The following is a 15,981-nucleotide window of genomic DNA, read 5'->3' on the forward strand; positions in this document are numbered from 1 at the left end:
CCCTTTGCAGTTTCTGCAATAGAGTTCAAGATGGGAGTCAGCTGTGGGTATCAGGCGGCAGGCAGTTCGGCGAGTGAGGCTGGACGGATGGCTGCAAGCTGGCCTACAGGGCGGCTCGGGGTCAGGAATCATTGGCTCAGTGCTGGTTGGCAGGTCTGAAACACTGGTCGAGGCTTCTCAGATGGTGTGAGTGACTGACGCGTGACAAAATGCAGCGGTGCAGTCGGTTGCAGCTCGAAGGGCTCGACTGCCTCAAAAATGTCCTTAAATGTGGATGCTGGTTGCTGCTTGTCGGTGCACACCTCCTAGCTTCATCGCTGGACTTGCATGGTTCTTTAAGGTAGATGGCCCAAAGATGAGGATAATGTTGCAGGCAATGGCCTTGTCCTTCTTTTGGTTCAGAGATTCTTTGGCACTTCTCACCAAGGAAGCTTGCTTACAGAGCCTAGCAGGGCATGCTGTGTGCTGACTGGGTACCCATTCTGGAGCTGCTAGAGGGTCCTCTGGATTCAGTATTTCCCTCTGTTTCCTGGGAGATGTTTAGGGGAGGGATCTTGCTTCCCTCTTGCAAATCCTGGCCTTCCTTCACTGGCGGAAGCTGTAAGGCATACTGTACCTTCAACCAGGGTCCAAATGAGTTTGTTTTACTAGTCCTTTCAAAGTCTTCAGGTGATCTGCTAAGAGAGGGGCTCAGCCCTCTTTTAAAGCCAAATGGGCCCCAGTGATTTGTGCAGGCTGATTCTACCTTAATGAACCAGTCCAGGGTTCCTACCAAGAGTCTTCTGTTATGAGTGAGGTCATAACCAGAATGTTCTGCAACAGGAGAGGTAAAGGGGTGAAAACATGTACTACTAAGTCCCACCCATCCGCCTCTCTGTTGTGGATCAAAGGGTATCTCTGGTTAATTGAGCTCTCTGTAGTTCCTGATCAAAGAGCAGGTCTCCATTGACGTTATGGTGAGAACAGACTTTCTGTCTCCATCAAATCACATATTCGTACCTTCCTGAATGGGGTCCCCCTGCAGGGATGATCACTGTAATAAGTTGTCCCAGACATGACATTCACTGCACTTCGTACTAAGGGGCGGGAGCTGACTTCAAGTTGACACAGATGCATATCAAAAGGGTGTTGGGCATCCTGTCCTTTGTCAGTCCTACGACCAGGCTTCCTGCAGGCCTGCTTCAATTAACTCTCATCAGTATGTGCTGCCACGAGCAGGCAGACAAAGTATAGCGTGGATCCATGGAGCCTTTGATATTTAATTAGGCTGGCCATGTCAGGAGGAAGGTGTTGCCCTCCTACTCTTGCTGCTTTCATGTACTCCTGGCTCTCACATTCCAACTGAACATGACAGGAGGACTGCGCCTGTAGGCTGTGTCCAGCCAGAGTACACGTGACTATGGGCCTCATTACAAGGTTGACGTTAATCCGTTGGTGCTACCCGTGGGTTGCTGCTGCCCCCGAAACACTGAACCCGCTGCCTGAATTCCCGGTGCCAGTGACATCCCGGTTGAGCGGGAAGTCAGGTGGGGGATTCGGTAAGTCCCCATTCCCGTGGAGTCCTGTACACGGGAATGAGGACTCAGAAGCACTGGCACCATTGCTAATGGTGCCAGTGCTTTAGTGAAAAGACTGCCTGCAGGGGCTGTTGCACGCAACAGCCCCTGCAGGCAGACTCATAGTATGGCGGTCCGGAAACAAGGATTCCAGTCAGTTTACCAGCACCCTTGTTTCCAGACCGCCACACTCGGAATGAGGCCCTATGTGTTTGTTGAGCGGTGAGCATAGGATTAGCCCATCATTCAATTTCTTTAAAAAATATTTAAAAAAGCCCAGGCAAGTGCACACCCGCCGTGTGGATGGTCCAATTCCTCACAGCACCCCCTCCTTAAAAAGCCTTCCGCTGATCCTGCATGTCTGGAAAACTATCACCCGATTTCTATCACACCTTTCCTGGCCAAACTCCTGGAACAGCTGGCCATCTCCCAACTTACCCTCCACACTGAATGTGTTGGCTGCCTCTATGACAATCAGTCTGCCTTCAGAGCAGCCAGAGGCACAGAAACTGCATGCCTGAATACCTGTGATGATCTACTCTCTCACCTCGACTCCAGCTCTTCCATTGTCCTCATCCTCCTTGACCTTTCTTTTGCTTTCAACACGGTCAATCACGCCACCCTGATCAACAGACTCTGTATGAACCTGGGCTTCACAGAACAGGCCCTGGCATGGCTGACCTCTTTCCTCATGGACCGTCCCTCCCAGGTCCAACTTGGGTCCTTTCTCTCAACCAGTTCTTTTTCCACATGTGGTGTCCTCCAGGACTCTATTGTCATGATGCCTACCCCCGGGGACCCAGACCAAGTCCAGCAACCCCGGAAGCAGGCATCAAGTTACCCCAAGCAAGCCCAACAACCTCCGCTAGGGGCTATTTGGGTGCAGTCCTGGCGCCTATGGCGCCAGGCTCATATGGAGAGTCAGTCCTGGCGCCATAGGCGCCAGGCTCATAGATTAAAACTTACCTGATACAGACCATGCTGCAAACTTACCTGATGCAGACCATGCTGCAAGAGCTCCAAGCCAAACGAGGCTTGGAAGGGACTATTTTACCTAGGGACTATTTTTTTACTCGGGTGGGGTTGGGGAGGAATACTTACCAGGGACTACTTTGGAGGCTATTTAAACCGCGCCCAAAGAGCAGCACACGCTTCGCGTTATTCTGCATCCAGCAGCGTAACGCTCACCGTGCCTGCAAGTCTGCATCCAGTCTTCTGCCACGCCCGCCTCGAGTTTGGAGCTCCTAGAAAAAGGGAGAAAGTAGGGGAAAAGGTTAGAACAAGAGCAATACCTTTGATCCTTACCTGAATTCCCGATCCATCGCGCCTTCGAGCTGGAAGAAAGAAGTTATTTTATGCGCGTCGCCTCGCCAGCTGCAGCGCCGCGCTGAACTCACCGGCCTTCGCAGCATCTTCACATTTCACCGCATCCTCCTGCATGTTACCGCTGCACTCCGGAACCTAAGGAGAAGACAAGAACAGCAAGGTGAGCCAAGGGAATACACAGAGGAATACGAATACCCCCATAGACTTAACTGATTTTACCACTGGGGCTACTATTCTTCTGCACTGGTCGGCGCAGCTTCCACTGCATCCTAGCCGAACCCCAGCCCCTAAGGGGAAACAAAAGGACAGCAAGGTGATACAAGGGACTAACAAGGGAAACCCTCCGCACCACAAGCGACTTACCTGATTTTACCGCCAGAGGCATTATTCCCTGAGACTTCATACTTTCTCTCAGCGCCTGAATAAGGGAGAAAGCAACAGGTTACATATGGACATTATTTTATCGAATTGTGTTGGATAATACAAATCCTTACCAGAACATTACCGGTTGCCACGAGGAACTCTTCAGTAGGGTCAAGCTGCAACCTGCAAGGAATCGGACAAGAGGGAAAGTCAGGCATTTGAACTCTTACAAACTACATACTTACGGCGTCTTGCCGGGAATATCGGAGTCAATATTGTCCTGGAACTCACCAATTCCTTCGAGCCGGTGAAGCAACTGGTTATCTACGCGCCCCTCTGCTCAATGCAGGATGGAGAGCTCATCTTTTCAAATCATCAGGTGAGACTATAAGAGGGAACATCCAAGGTGATCAGTGGGGAGAACAGCGGGGTGGGGGGATTTACGCTCAACTCCACGGGTGGTTAACTCCCTTTCTCCACTTGCAGAAGAATATTCCTACGTGCCAAGCAAACAAAGCTAGGTGGGCCAGTCCAGTCTGTCATCTCGGCCCTACGCGTCACATTGGTGGAGACCGCAGCAGTCCAGATCGACGCCTCTGTGGGAGCCAGGTGAGCGTAACATCTATCCTCTCACCCTGGCTCTTTAATGTCTATCTGGCCCCTTTGGTCCACCTGATCTCCTTCTCTTCTAACTTTCAATGTTATGTGGATGACATTCAGCCATCTTTCAGGCTTCCCTCAGCCTCCTCTCCTTCCTTGCTCACTCCTGACTGTCTATCTGTGATTCAGGATTGGTGTGACTCCAACAATCTTTGCCTCAATGACACTAAGACAGATATCCTTCTCATTGGGACCCCTGCTCCCGCTTTCCTGCTCTCACTCTGGCTGCCTTCCTTGGGCCCTCTACCCCCTAACATCACTGACTTGCCATAAAGGCCCTCTTCCAGCTGCATCTCTTCAGAGGTATCCTACCTTTCCTCACTTGCCCCAGAAAGTCACTGTCTCCAGAGTCCTAGTTCTCTCCAGGCTGGACTACTGCAACAGCCTCTTTCTCAGTCTGCCAACCTCTACTGTTTGCCCCCTGCAATTAATTCAGAACAGGACTACAAGACCTATCCTTGGCCTCAAGCCCAGGGACTGTTTCTCTCCAGCCCTGAAATCTCTCTACTGGCTCAGGTACCTGCAAGGATCGAATTCAAGACCCTTTGCTTTGTCCACAAGTCTTTCTGGGGCCAGAGCCTGCACAACATCTAACTCTCTCTTCCAACATACCTTCGTTTTAGAGTCCCTCGCTCAGCTACCTCCAATTCTCTGAGGGTCAGACGCTTCTCCAGAGTGGGGAGTAGATCTCTCTCCTGTGCAGGCACCTCCTCTGTAACTGCCTCCCTGCCACACTCAGACCTCAGCTGGACCGCCTGAATTTCCTGGAAGCAGCTCAAGACCCTCCTTTTCTCCTCGGCCTTCTCTCTTTTGCTAACTTACCTGTCTGCTGTGACAACTGGTTGCTTGGTTCCCTCAGAGTTTCAATGGGTACCAGGCTCCTCCACGACCAGTCTTCCTTGCACTGTCTCTCAGTCTACCATGCACTATGAGGCTGTAATTGTAACCACTACATACCCCTGCCTCCTGCACTTACCTATAGCTGTGCTGCCCTGGCTGCACTTACACTCAGAATCCTGGGATCTTTCCCTTTCACCCTCCTCACCTTGTTCTTCGGCGGAATCCTAGGGTCTCTCACTCTTCTTCTTTCTCCTCTGTGTTTCAGACTTCTTTACCTTCTTTTCCTTTTTATCGAAGAGATAAGGGCGAGCTCCTCCGGAGGCCACTTTGCCTGGATGAGCAACACGCCAAGCAGTGGGGACTACGAGGAGCCAACCCCACCAGAGAAAAAACCTTGCAGCGGAAAAAACCCTGGGTCTCCTTTGGGGCTGAGTGATTCTTATTGTGGAAGAAATCGGAAGGAAGAAGTTACTCCGATTCACTTGAGAATACTTGAGTCTGGTTTGGCCGGATAACTTGCAGGTCCAATGGCAAATCATGGTGCCCTTGTTAGAGAAAGAGGGAGTATAATCAGGTAGTGAGGGAAATAGCCAGAAAACAGCCTCCCCAATGCAGTGGCACACACAGGTAAGGTAAACCTGTGAGAACTTCAGGGAAGTATGAAAGAAGGATTCCCAAACAGCAGCGGACGAGAACCTCTGCCCAGCGAGCCTCCCGAATGACGAAAGATCACCAGCATGGACAAAAAGAGGGAGCCGGGGAAAAATGGGTACACACCGTATCACTGGGTAAGCAGAGAAGGGAACGACACTCTGACCATAGGCAGTGGAACGGAAGACAGCAGACGGCGTCACTGAGGGAGACAGAATTCTGGGAGGGAAAATGTAAGCACAGAACAACAAAGGAAACTAGGAAGCGTACTACGAGCATCTAACCTGAGGAACGGGCTGTAACGCGCCATCTGGCGGGTTGGAAGCCGGTTTGTAGTAGTGGTGGCCATCTTGGAAGAAAGCTAGACCACTAGATGGAGCCGTGGGAGGGAACTTTGTGGCACAGTCAATGGAGGCACCAGCATTTCCACAATCGCATGGTTGATGCATGAGTCTTACTCAGAGCCATTTTGCCCTGATCGCACTTCCCCCTTTTCCTCCCACTTGCATTTTCCTGCTCCTTCTCCTTGCACTTCTATTGTCACACTTGCACGATCTGAATGAAAGGAGGCCTAGTAGGGCTGTTTTTCATGTCCTCCCTTGTCTTGTGGTGCCTAGAAATCTTGTGTACAGGCACCTTACAAATGCCATATCATACCATATCATGATTCCATGCGACCTAGTACTGTCAGCAATGTGGAATATGGAACTAAACAATGGTGACTACTATTTTGCCTAGTGGCAAAAATGAATGTGGTGACTTGACCGGGGCAGATCCACTAAGGAATTTAGGGGGCGACACTCAGGGAGCCACTGTAGATTGAGGTGATGTTACCATTCATGTCTATTCATCAGAGGCACAAAAAAGAAAGGAAGAAGATGTGAACTTTAATACGCGAGTCATGGAGTTTGAATATATAGTTCAAGTGAATAATACCCTGCAGATGACTCGAGCAAGGCTATTGCATATTTTTATGAAAATTCCTGCTCTTACACTTTTGCATTCTGAATTTGGGGCCATAGATGTTCTTCTTCAACCAGATTAAATTCTTGTACCCACATAATTTCTGATCCCATCTTTGTTCATGTTAGAAATAAAGGAGATCATGAGTTGGTAAGCGCGTTGAACACTCGACATTACTACTCTTCGATTTTGTTTAATAATATCTATGTATGAATATGAAACATGTATCCCCAGATATTTGATTCCATTCGGCCACCATTTCATACCAGAAGTTTGGCTGTCTTGTTTTGTACAATGAATATTTAAAGGTAAGATTTCCGATTTATTAGTATTCAATGTATATCCTGAAACTAACGAGAATAGAGATATTTTGAGCATGAGATGATGTATACTAACATTGGGGTTCCGAGAAATAGGAGAATATCTTCTGCATAGGCAGCCAATTGATATTTAAGTTATCTATTTCTATACCTTTTATGTTGTTATCGAATCTAATCATTTCAAGAAACGGCTCTAGAACAAGGATTAATAGGATAAGGGATAAAGGGCAGCTTTGTTATGTTCCTCTAAAGAAGGCAAAGCAGGATGACATATGCCCATTCAGAAAAATAGAGGTTTTAGGACCAGCGTATAATAATTTGATAATGGATAGAAATGTATGTCCAAAACCATGCCATTTTAGTGCTTCAAATAAGTAGTCCCATTCCACTTTGTCAAATGATTTTTATGCATCCAGTGCTGCATAACTGTCACTAGCTTTATTTGCAATATCAAGAACATCTAGAAACAGTCTAGAGTTAGATGATAATCTGTCTTTGACATATCCAACTTGCTCTTTTTATAATTAAACTGGCCATGAAGGGGACTAAACAATTAGCCAAACATTTTGCATATATTTTTTAATCAGTGTTTCTTAGGGATATTGACCTATAGCTTTGAGGAAGTTCTGGATCTTTGTTTTTTTTTGGAAAGATCACAAGCATGGCCTCAGAAAAGCACAATGCAATTTACCATGTTATGCAATATAGGAGAACAGCTCATCAAGATTGGGGACTAGCAAGTTGTAAAAATGTGCATAAAACTCTATAGAAAGACCATCCAGATCTCAAGCTTTTTCTTTTTTAGGATCACCCATTGTTCTCTGGATTTCATCAGTGGTAATGGGATTGTCCGAAGAGCTAAAGTCTAGGTTAAGAAAAGTGACATGTAAAATATCTCTTACGAATGCCTAAAAATCGGGATTCTTCTGCAGCGCTTCTGAGGAATACAGATTTTGGTAGAATTTTGAGAAGACCTCAAGCTATCTTTATCTGAAAATGTCCTTACCCCTAGTTCGTCTTTAATAACCAGGATTCTAGTTTTCTCTTTTTTTGAACTTCAAATATGAAGCAAGACATGTACTAGTGTTGTTGGAAAATTGATATATTTTAGCTTTATACTTCAACAATGTAGTACTTGAACATTCAGATGCTATTTTATTATATTTAATCCTTAACCCCATGATGAAATTAAAAATAGAGGGATACGGATTCAGGTTGTAACCTTTCTCTAGAGTTTTTAATTGTTTTAAAATTGATTCAGATTCTTGTTTCATTCTTTTTTTCTTAGCCACATAGGAAATGATATGTCTTCTCAGAACTGCTTTATAGTAGTCAGTCCCAATTATTCAAGATGGAAGTATCATCACTTTTATTTTCTGTAAAAAATTGATGATGGATTTCCGTAAGAAATAGGGTAAATAATTAATCTTTTAATAAAGAAGTATTAAGTCTCGATCTATTGGTTCTATGATCTTTTTGTGAAATTTCTAGTTTAATATATATTTTCACATAATCCGATAAAGTAATGCTTTCAATGTTGGAATTAAATAAGCAACTCGACAGGCACTTAGATATAAGTATATAATCAATTCTTGAAAACAAATGATGTGGAATGGCGTGAAATGTATAGTTCCAATATAAAACACATACATTCCTGTACATTTACCATAATCTCTTCATTGTACTTCTAAAATCGATAGTATCTTACATTCCAAAGTGCCTGTGCCTTCTAAAAACATCCTATAAAAGCACCAATAAAGCTAATTGTCTAAAATACTGATGAAGAGATTTGCATATGCAATAATTAAAAAAGATTATTTAAAAACATGTAGAGTGCCAGTAATAATGTAACACTATTCCCTACTATTATTCAGAACCATAAAGATTGCCCAGCGTGTTTCTAATCATAGTATACATAGGTTTCGAAATGGAGTTTTCTAATGGACCCTACTTCTCTACAATATAGCACTAAATGCTTGAACGTTCCACACACTTCCCGATTCCAACATAGTCTACAAGGTCTAACTTCACCACATAATCCTTAACCTCAGTCCTTCACACTCCAGAGTTGGTAGCAGATTCAATTTAATATATACATTTCGGATCTCTTTGCACGAGAATCTGTAAACATATTTTTATAAGGACTTCCTTTTCCTTACAATATTAGAATATTCTTCATGTAGGGAATATTGTCCCAGCTTCCCAATGGTCACTCTACAGTCCTTATCATATAGTTTCCCTTTTTTGTATTCTAATTGGGGTTGGGCTTCTTCTAGTCTGAACCAATCCTGTTAAACATTTGACCAATTCTTTTGGTTTTTTTGTTCAAAGATATTTAGAGACACCATGGATTTCTCTCTTAGGATTGCATTTAGATCCACAAAGAGCGATTTACTAGGAGGATTGACCATCTTTCCGTAAACACTAAGTTTCTTCCATAACACCACTACCTCAAGAGAAATTAAGACCAATGTGTCCTTTCTAACACAATTCAGCAGTGATAAAGGGAGCCCTAATATTTTTTTCCAGAATGTGCCTTGTGGAGTATTCAAGACATCACCCAGGTCCGTTAAGACAGTCTCCAGACCGTATATTACAGAAGGTATACTTTTTGCTTGATAGAATCACAGAGATGGGATAAGCGAGAATCTACTCAGACCAAGACAGACTCTATTTAACTGGGCTGACATGGGGTGCATTCTTGTATTTAATTGGTCTGTGATATCCAACTGACACATTATTAGAAATAATAAATTCCAAATACCTTGTGCATTGTATGCTTTCCAGTTTAGAATCACCCACTGTTCATGTCATTAGCGTACGTTTCCTCTTGTTTGTGTATATAAGGGTTTTGAACTGTTGACTAGTAGGTTATTATCTACTGCATAATTTGAGAACACTGTTAATTTCCTTTCCAGAACGATCAGTGTTAAATCAAAAATAACAGAATGTCTGCAAATGGCAACCAGTTCAATCTTAGAGATCCTAATCTCCCTTGAAAGTCATTAACTGAGTCCCAAAGTAAATCGATATCTGAGATGTACAGATTAAATAAAACTGGTGCAAGGAAGCAACCATATCTTTGTCCTACTAAGCTCTGTATTGGTCTGGTCAATGAACCGTCTTGAATCAAACAGATTTTTATGTACATATTTTGATTTAACAAGTGTAACATATTAACTATAGGAGCAGGGGCTCCCCAATTCAGCAATTTGTACCAAAGTTTAGATCGAATTATTGATATTGATATTTTATTTGCATTGTGCTCGTACACAAGTGTTTCAGAGCATAACGAGGCAAGGGAGGGGAACAAGGGAGAACAAACAACGATCTTACTAGGCCCAGTGAAATTGAGAACGCGCAAGTGCATGTGAGAGGGAAAGGGGAAAGTGCATGCGAGGGGAGAAGAGGTGGAAAGTGCTGAGCAAATAAATAAAACATAAATAAAATAAATAATAAGAGCAATAAACGGTGGTAGTGCAGTCAGCAAGTGGCAAGTACTAGGTTTACGGCAAACAGAGATGGGGAGTTTGATAAGTGCAGAAAACAGGGGGTTGGGGGGCTGTAGGGTTCCAGATACAGACCCCAGTGCAAGGGATTGCGAGAAGGCAGTGCAGGTGGGTGGTAGGGTAAGCTGGTACCTGGGCCCTAAAGTCAGAGGGTGACCAGGTGCACGATGGGGAGACAGAACATATCAGCAGTGGAGAGAAGGAGAGAAGGCAGAAGCAAAGAGGAAGGTTTTGAGGTGCTTCCGGAACCGTAGATGGTTCTCCTAGAGTTTTAGAGTGGCAGGGAGGCTGTTCCAGAGGGAGGCCCCACCAGAAAACAGAGATCTACCGGTAGCTTGTTTCTTTAAAAAACGACTGACCCTGATGGAGTTAGAGGTGGAGGAGCAAAGAGCTTGGGAAGGAAGGTATTTACGGAGGGAGAACTGAAGGCATTTTGGGCCCAGAAAGCCTTGTGGACAATGCAAAGGGTCTTGAATTTAACCCTTGCAGCCACTGGGAGCCAGTGAGTGGAGAGATTTCAGGGCTGGAGAGATACGATCCCAGGGCTTGAGGCCAAGGACACGTCTTGCAGTACTGTTCTGAATAAGTTGAAAAGGGAGAAAAGTAGAAACAGGCAGATTTAATAAGAGGCTGTTGCAATAATCCAACCTAGAGAGAACCGGGGCTTGAGAGACAGTGAGCTTCTGCGGTAAGGAGAGGAAAGGCAGAATACCTCCGAGGAGGTGCAGTAGAAAGTTTGACTTTTTAGAGACATCAGAAATGTGGGCAGAGAAGGAAAGTGTGGAGTCAAAGATGACTGCAAGGTTCTTAGCCTCGCCGGTGGGGGTAGGAGCAGGGCCAAGAGAGGCCAGCCAAAGAGGGACAGGAAAGGAGGGTGAAGGTGTGCCGATGAGTAGGATCTCCGTCTTGCTGGCATTCAGGCAGAGATCATTGGCTGCACAACAATCATGAATGGCAGATAGGCAATCAGAGATGAGAGAAGGAGAAGAGGTGGCTGAAGAAAGCCTGAAGATGAGTTGAGTGTCATCAGTTTAGCACTGAAAATTTTTGCAGAAAAGGGCGATGCAGTAGGCGAGAGTTGCCAGGTAGTGGTTGAAAGGCCAGGGTGGAAGGTTAGACCCTGGGGAACACTGTAAGTAGAAAGGGAGATAGATGAAAGGAAGGACCCAATTTGGACCTGGGAGGGTCTATAAGAGAGGAAAGAGGTCAGCCAGGCCAGAGCCTGATCGATGATAACCAGGTTGTCACAGAGATGATTGAGCAGGATGTTATGGTTGACCGTGTCGAAGCCAGAAGAGAGATTGAGTAGGATGAGGACAGAGGTGATGTTAGAGTCAAGGATGGAGAGCAGATCTTCACCTAGGTTCAGGAGAGCATTTTTCTGTGCTTCTGGCCGCTCTAAAGCCAGACTGGTGGTCATGGAGACAACCACAGAATCAAAGTGAAGGTTAAGCTGTGAGATGGCCAGCTTTTCCAGGTGTTTGCCCAGAAAAGGAGTGATGAAGATGGGGCGATAGTTAGCCGGGCAAGAAGGGTCAGCTGTGGGTTTCTTGAGAAGAGTGCGTACAAGAGGCAAAGGTGTGGTTGCCAAAATCAGCCAGGGCAGGAGAAAGGGTGTCAATGTGGTCCTTGATGGTTTTGGAAGAACAGGGAAGAACCTGTTTCGACAAGACTTTCATAAATAAGAGTGGTTTAGAGATCTCGTCAGGGGAGAAAAGAGGAAAGGATGAGAAAGATGGTGGGGGGTGGCTGTAGGAGGGCCAGAGGTCCGAGAGGAAAAGGTTTTTGAGATGAAGTGATAGGCAAGGGCCGTGCAAAGGGCCTGGGAGGCGACAGGAGAGGTAGACAGAGCAACAGGGTTGGCCAGCTCCTTGCAAATTTTAAAGAGGTTCGGCCGAGTTACCAGATGCCGCAGAGACACAGGCTTGGATGTGGGCTCTCCTGTTAGTGTGGACAGAGAGTCGGTATTGTCTTTGGAGCAGGCGACAGGCCAGTTTGTCAGAGGATGAACAGGAAGCCCTCCATTTCCTCTCAACCACCCTACACTTACGTTTAGGTGTAGCTAGGTCAGAGTCATACCAAGAATTACACTTGGCTTTGGGCTTCAAGCTTATCCTCATGACAGGGACAAGAGCATCAAGAGTATCGGAAATGGAAGAGTAGAGCATAGGCAGGGCTGTGTCAGGATGTGAGTCAGCCAAAGGTGGAGGGGGGGAGAGAAGGTGGTGGTGAAAGCCTCAACTGACACACGCTTCAAGAGCCGGATGTCCAAGAATGTAGGTGGCAGTGTTGGGGTTGGCTTGGCCTGGGGGGTAGAGAGTGTGAGTTGGGAGGAGAGGAAGGAGAGATCACTCGAGGAGAGAGGAGTGATGAGAAGAATGGAGAGGGGAGGTCAGAGGACAGCAAGTGTGTGCCCTGCAGAGTGAGTCGGGCCAGAGGGGAAGATAGAAAGGGAGAAGGAATCACAGAGGTCACGGAAGAGTACAGAGGAGTAACAAGAAGAGTCTAGATGGATATTGAGGTCACCAGAAGGGAACGTTGAGTGGTAGAGGGCAGGAGGGATGAGGAGAGGTCCGCCCACTCAGAGGGAAACGAGGTGATCTGGCCAGGGGGCCGGTAAAGAGTAGCCACAGTAAGAGAGTGGCCAGGGGAGAGAAAGCCTTCAGACAAGACAATCGAAAGAGGAGCATGTCTGCATGGGAATGATGGAGGCAGGAATCCACTCAGGGAAGATCAGGGCTACACCCCCTCCAGACCGGGTGGATCTGGGTGCAGAAAGGATCTTGTAGCCATCAGGGAGAAGAGTGTCAAAGCTTGTGACAGAGCTGGCCGTGACCCATGTCTCAGTAAGACCGAGGACATAGAGGTCAAGTTCTTCCAGGGGGTGGCCAATGTCAGAGGAGTGTTTGACAGCAAAGCGAGAGTTGAGAGTGGCAAAATGAAGAAGGTTGCCAGCCTTAAAGGCCTTCCAGGGAGGGGTACAAATCAGAGGTACGCCCTGCGGAGGTATAGAAGGAGCCTGAGATGGGGTAGGAGAGGAGGGAAGAGAGGGCAAGATAGCCAAAGCAGGGGGGGGGGGGAACAACAGGAGATGAAAGGAAATTGATAAGGCGAGGGAAGCACCTGTCAAAGAGGATGAGATTGGCATGAGGGCCTTGGAGCATGACAGTGCCATTTAGGTAGACATTAATGATGACCTTAGGGGAATAGAAGGGGTCCATAAGGGCTTCCCAGTGGGTGCCACAAATAATGGAACAGGAGGAGAGAGGACAGAGCACAGAGATCATATGAAGAGTACATAGATCTGGCGAAGGAACAACAAAGAGGATGTCGGAGTCTGGAATTAGACGGTCAAATACGTTTGACATGTCCATCTTGACAATTTAGACTGGACTTGTTCCTCCTTTTTTTGCCATGTTCCATATGTTGGACTTAAAGATGCCATTTAATGTAATACCTACATTTTTTCAGAAAGCCAGCCTGGAATTTAATGCAAATATGCATTTTGTTGATCCAAACATGTCATTCTTGCAACAGCAGAGTAGAGCAAATCATACTTATTGGATCAAGAATGGACACCGGTCTGTAATTCGCATGTCCGTACAGCCCCCTTTTTTAAAGATTGGTATAATATACGAAAGCTGCCAACTTGGAGGAAAAACATTAGATCTTAAAATTTCACGATAAAGTTTTAATAGTATACTGGACCACATGTCCGGATCTCCTGTCAAATTATTTACATGCAAATATTGCCTGATAATAAATGTTAGAGTTTTCTAGATACCGAAGGTTCCTTTAGACATATGGTTGTAGAATGCAAATTTAAATCTAATTTCTGGAGTGGGGTTTGGAATGCAATTATACCAATTTTCAAGCTGAAACAAAATTGTTTCGCTGCACATGTCAGGCGGGAAGCAGGAAGCATAGTCTCTGCTTCGTGTCTGCATACAGTGAGGAGAAAAAGGCCTGGAGAGAAGACAGAGCATCACATGGAAAAGGTAAGGAATCATTTTTTTGAAAAATAATTATATGTAAGTGGGAGTGTGTGCATGCGTGCGTGTCTGATGTCATTGTAATGCAAGTATGTAATGTTATGGATGTATGTGGCCATGGTTATGCATGCATTCATGTCAATGGGGTGTGTATGTATGGGCGGTGAGTGTACCTGTCATATGATTTACTTTACTTTACTTTACTTTATGCTTGTTACACGCCGAAAGCCCGCAGGCATCAGGGCGCGGTGAAGCGCAGTTTTGGTCCTTTGCAATTTATGTCTCTCGATAATTCGCTGCGCTAAGTTATTGGAAAAAACTAGTTTTCAGCGCTTTCGCTTGAGAATTTGGTGTGTGTGTTTGTGTGTGTGCATGTGTGGTTCAGGTTCTGGGTGCTTACGTGGAGAATGAAGTGTAAGTGAATGTGAGAGAAGATGTATGGGTGAGTGATTGGTGGTTGAATGGATATGAATGTGAGTGTGAGTGTGTGTGTTTGTGTGTTTGTGTGTGTGTGTGGTGTGTGTGTGTTCTGGGTGGGTGCTAGTGTGGAGAATTCATTGTGAGTGAATGTGAGAAGGTGAGTGACTGGTGGGTGGATGAATGGGTATACATTTGATTGTGTGTGTGAATGTTATAGGTGGGTGCTCATGTGGAGATTGAAGTGTGAGTTAATATGAGGGAAAGTATATGGGTGAGTGACTGCTGGGTGAATGGGAATGGAAGTGATTACGTGTGTGTGTGCATGTTCTGGGGGGTTACCTGTGTGGAGAATGCAGTGTGAGTGTATGTGAGTGTATGTGAGAGAAGGCGCATAGGGAGTGACCAGTAGGCAAATATGTATGAATGTGATTATATGAATGATCTGGGTGGGTGCTATGTGGTGAACGCAGTGTGAGGGGATGTGAGGGAAGGTGTATGGGCAAATGACAGATTAGTAAATGAAAATTAATCTGACTGTGGATGTTCTGGGTGGATGGGTGCTGTGGCATCAGTGTAAGACAGACACAAATGATCACAGTTCAAGAGTGTTTATTAAACTGGAAAATGTGTGAGATAAAAGCCTAATCTAAATCTAAGATGGGAGCAAGCTACGACCATCAAATAATAATAATACATTCCTAGTGGAGTCTAGTCAAATAAAAAGGGCTTTTACTAAAAAGCCTATTGCCAATCATTACCGCCACGCGACAATAGAGTGTGGGATAATGTCCACGAAAAGAAAGAAAAAAGTGTTCACAAAATTATAAATCAGGATGTTATGGCCGTGGTCTCCCTTACCCATGTTTTTAGCACGGGACAAGGTGGGACTCTTGTGCACAGCACACTCCTGGGCTTCTCTGGCATGAGTTTACAGTTCCTTCCTCAGTATCAGGGTGCTCTGTGCCCAAGTCTCTTCTCATGCAAAGTCTCAAGCATCGACTATGCAACAAAACAAAGTTCCTTCTGTTAACCTTTACGTCAGGTGATTACCCTTTACCCTTAGATGTCCCTCAGCCAGACTCTGATCCTTCCTCCTGTTAATCTTTACGTCAGGTAATTACCCTTCAACCTTGGATCCCCTCAGCCTGGCTCTGATCCTTCTCTCAGTCGTCAGCCTCCCTCAGTCGGGTTCAGACAAACCACTGACTGTGGACATCCATCATTCGGGTTCATACTTGTCATCACAATGCTGCTTACTTAACTTCTTCACATCTTTACTCTTGACGTCCCTCAGTCGGGCTTACTATCGCCTGTCAATCACAATCCTTCTCATTTGTAATATTCAAAAGTCGTAATGTCTTTTTAAACAACCCCTTCGGTT

Source organism: Ambystoma mexicanum, chromosome 9 (genome assembly GCF_040938575.1).
Source record: "Ambystoma mexicanum isolate Mex_15411 chromosome 9, UKY_AmexF1_1, whole genome shotgun sequence".
Lineage (NCBI taxonomy): Eukaryota > Metazoa > Chordata > Amphibia > Caudata > Ambystomatidae > Ambystoma > Ambystoma mexicanum.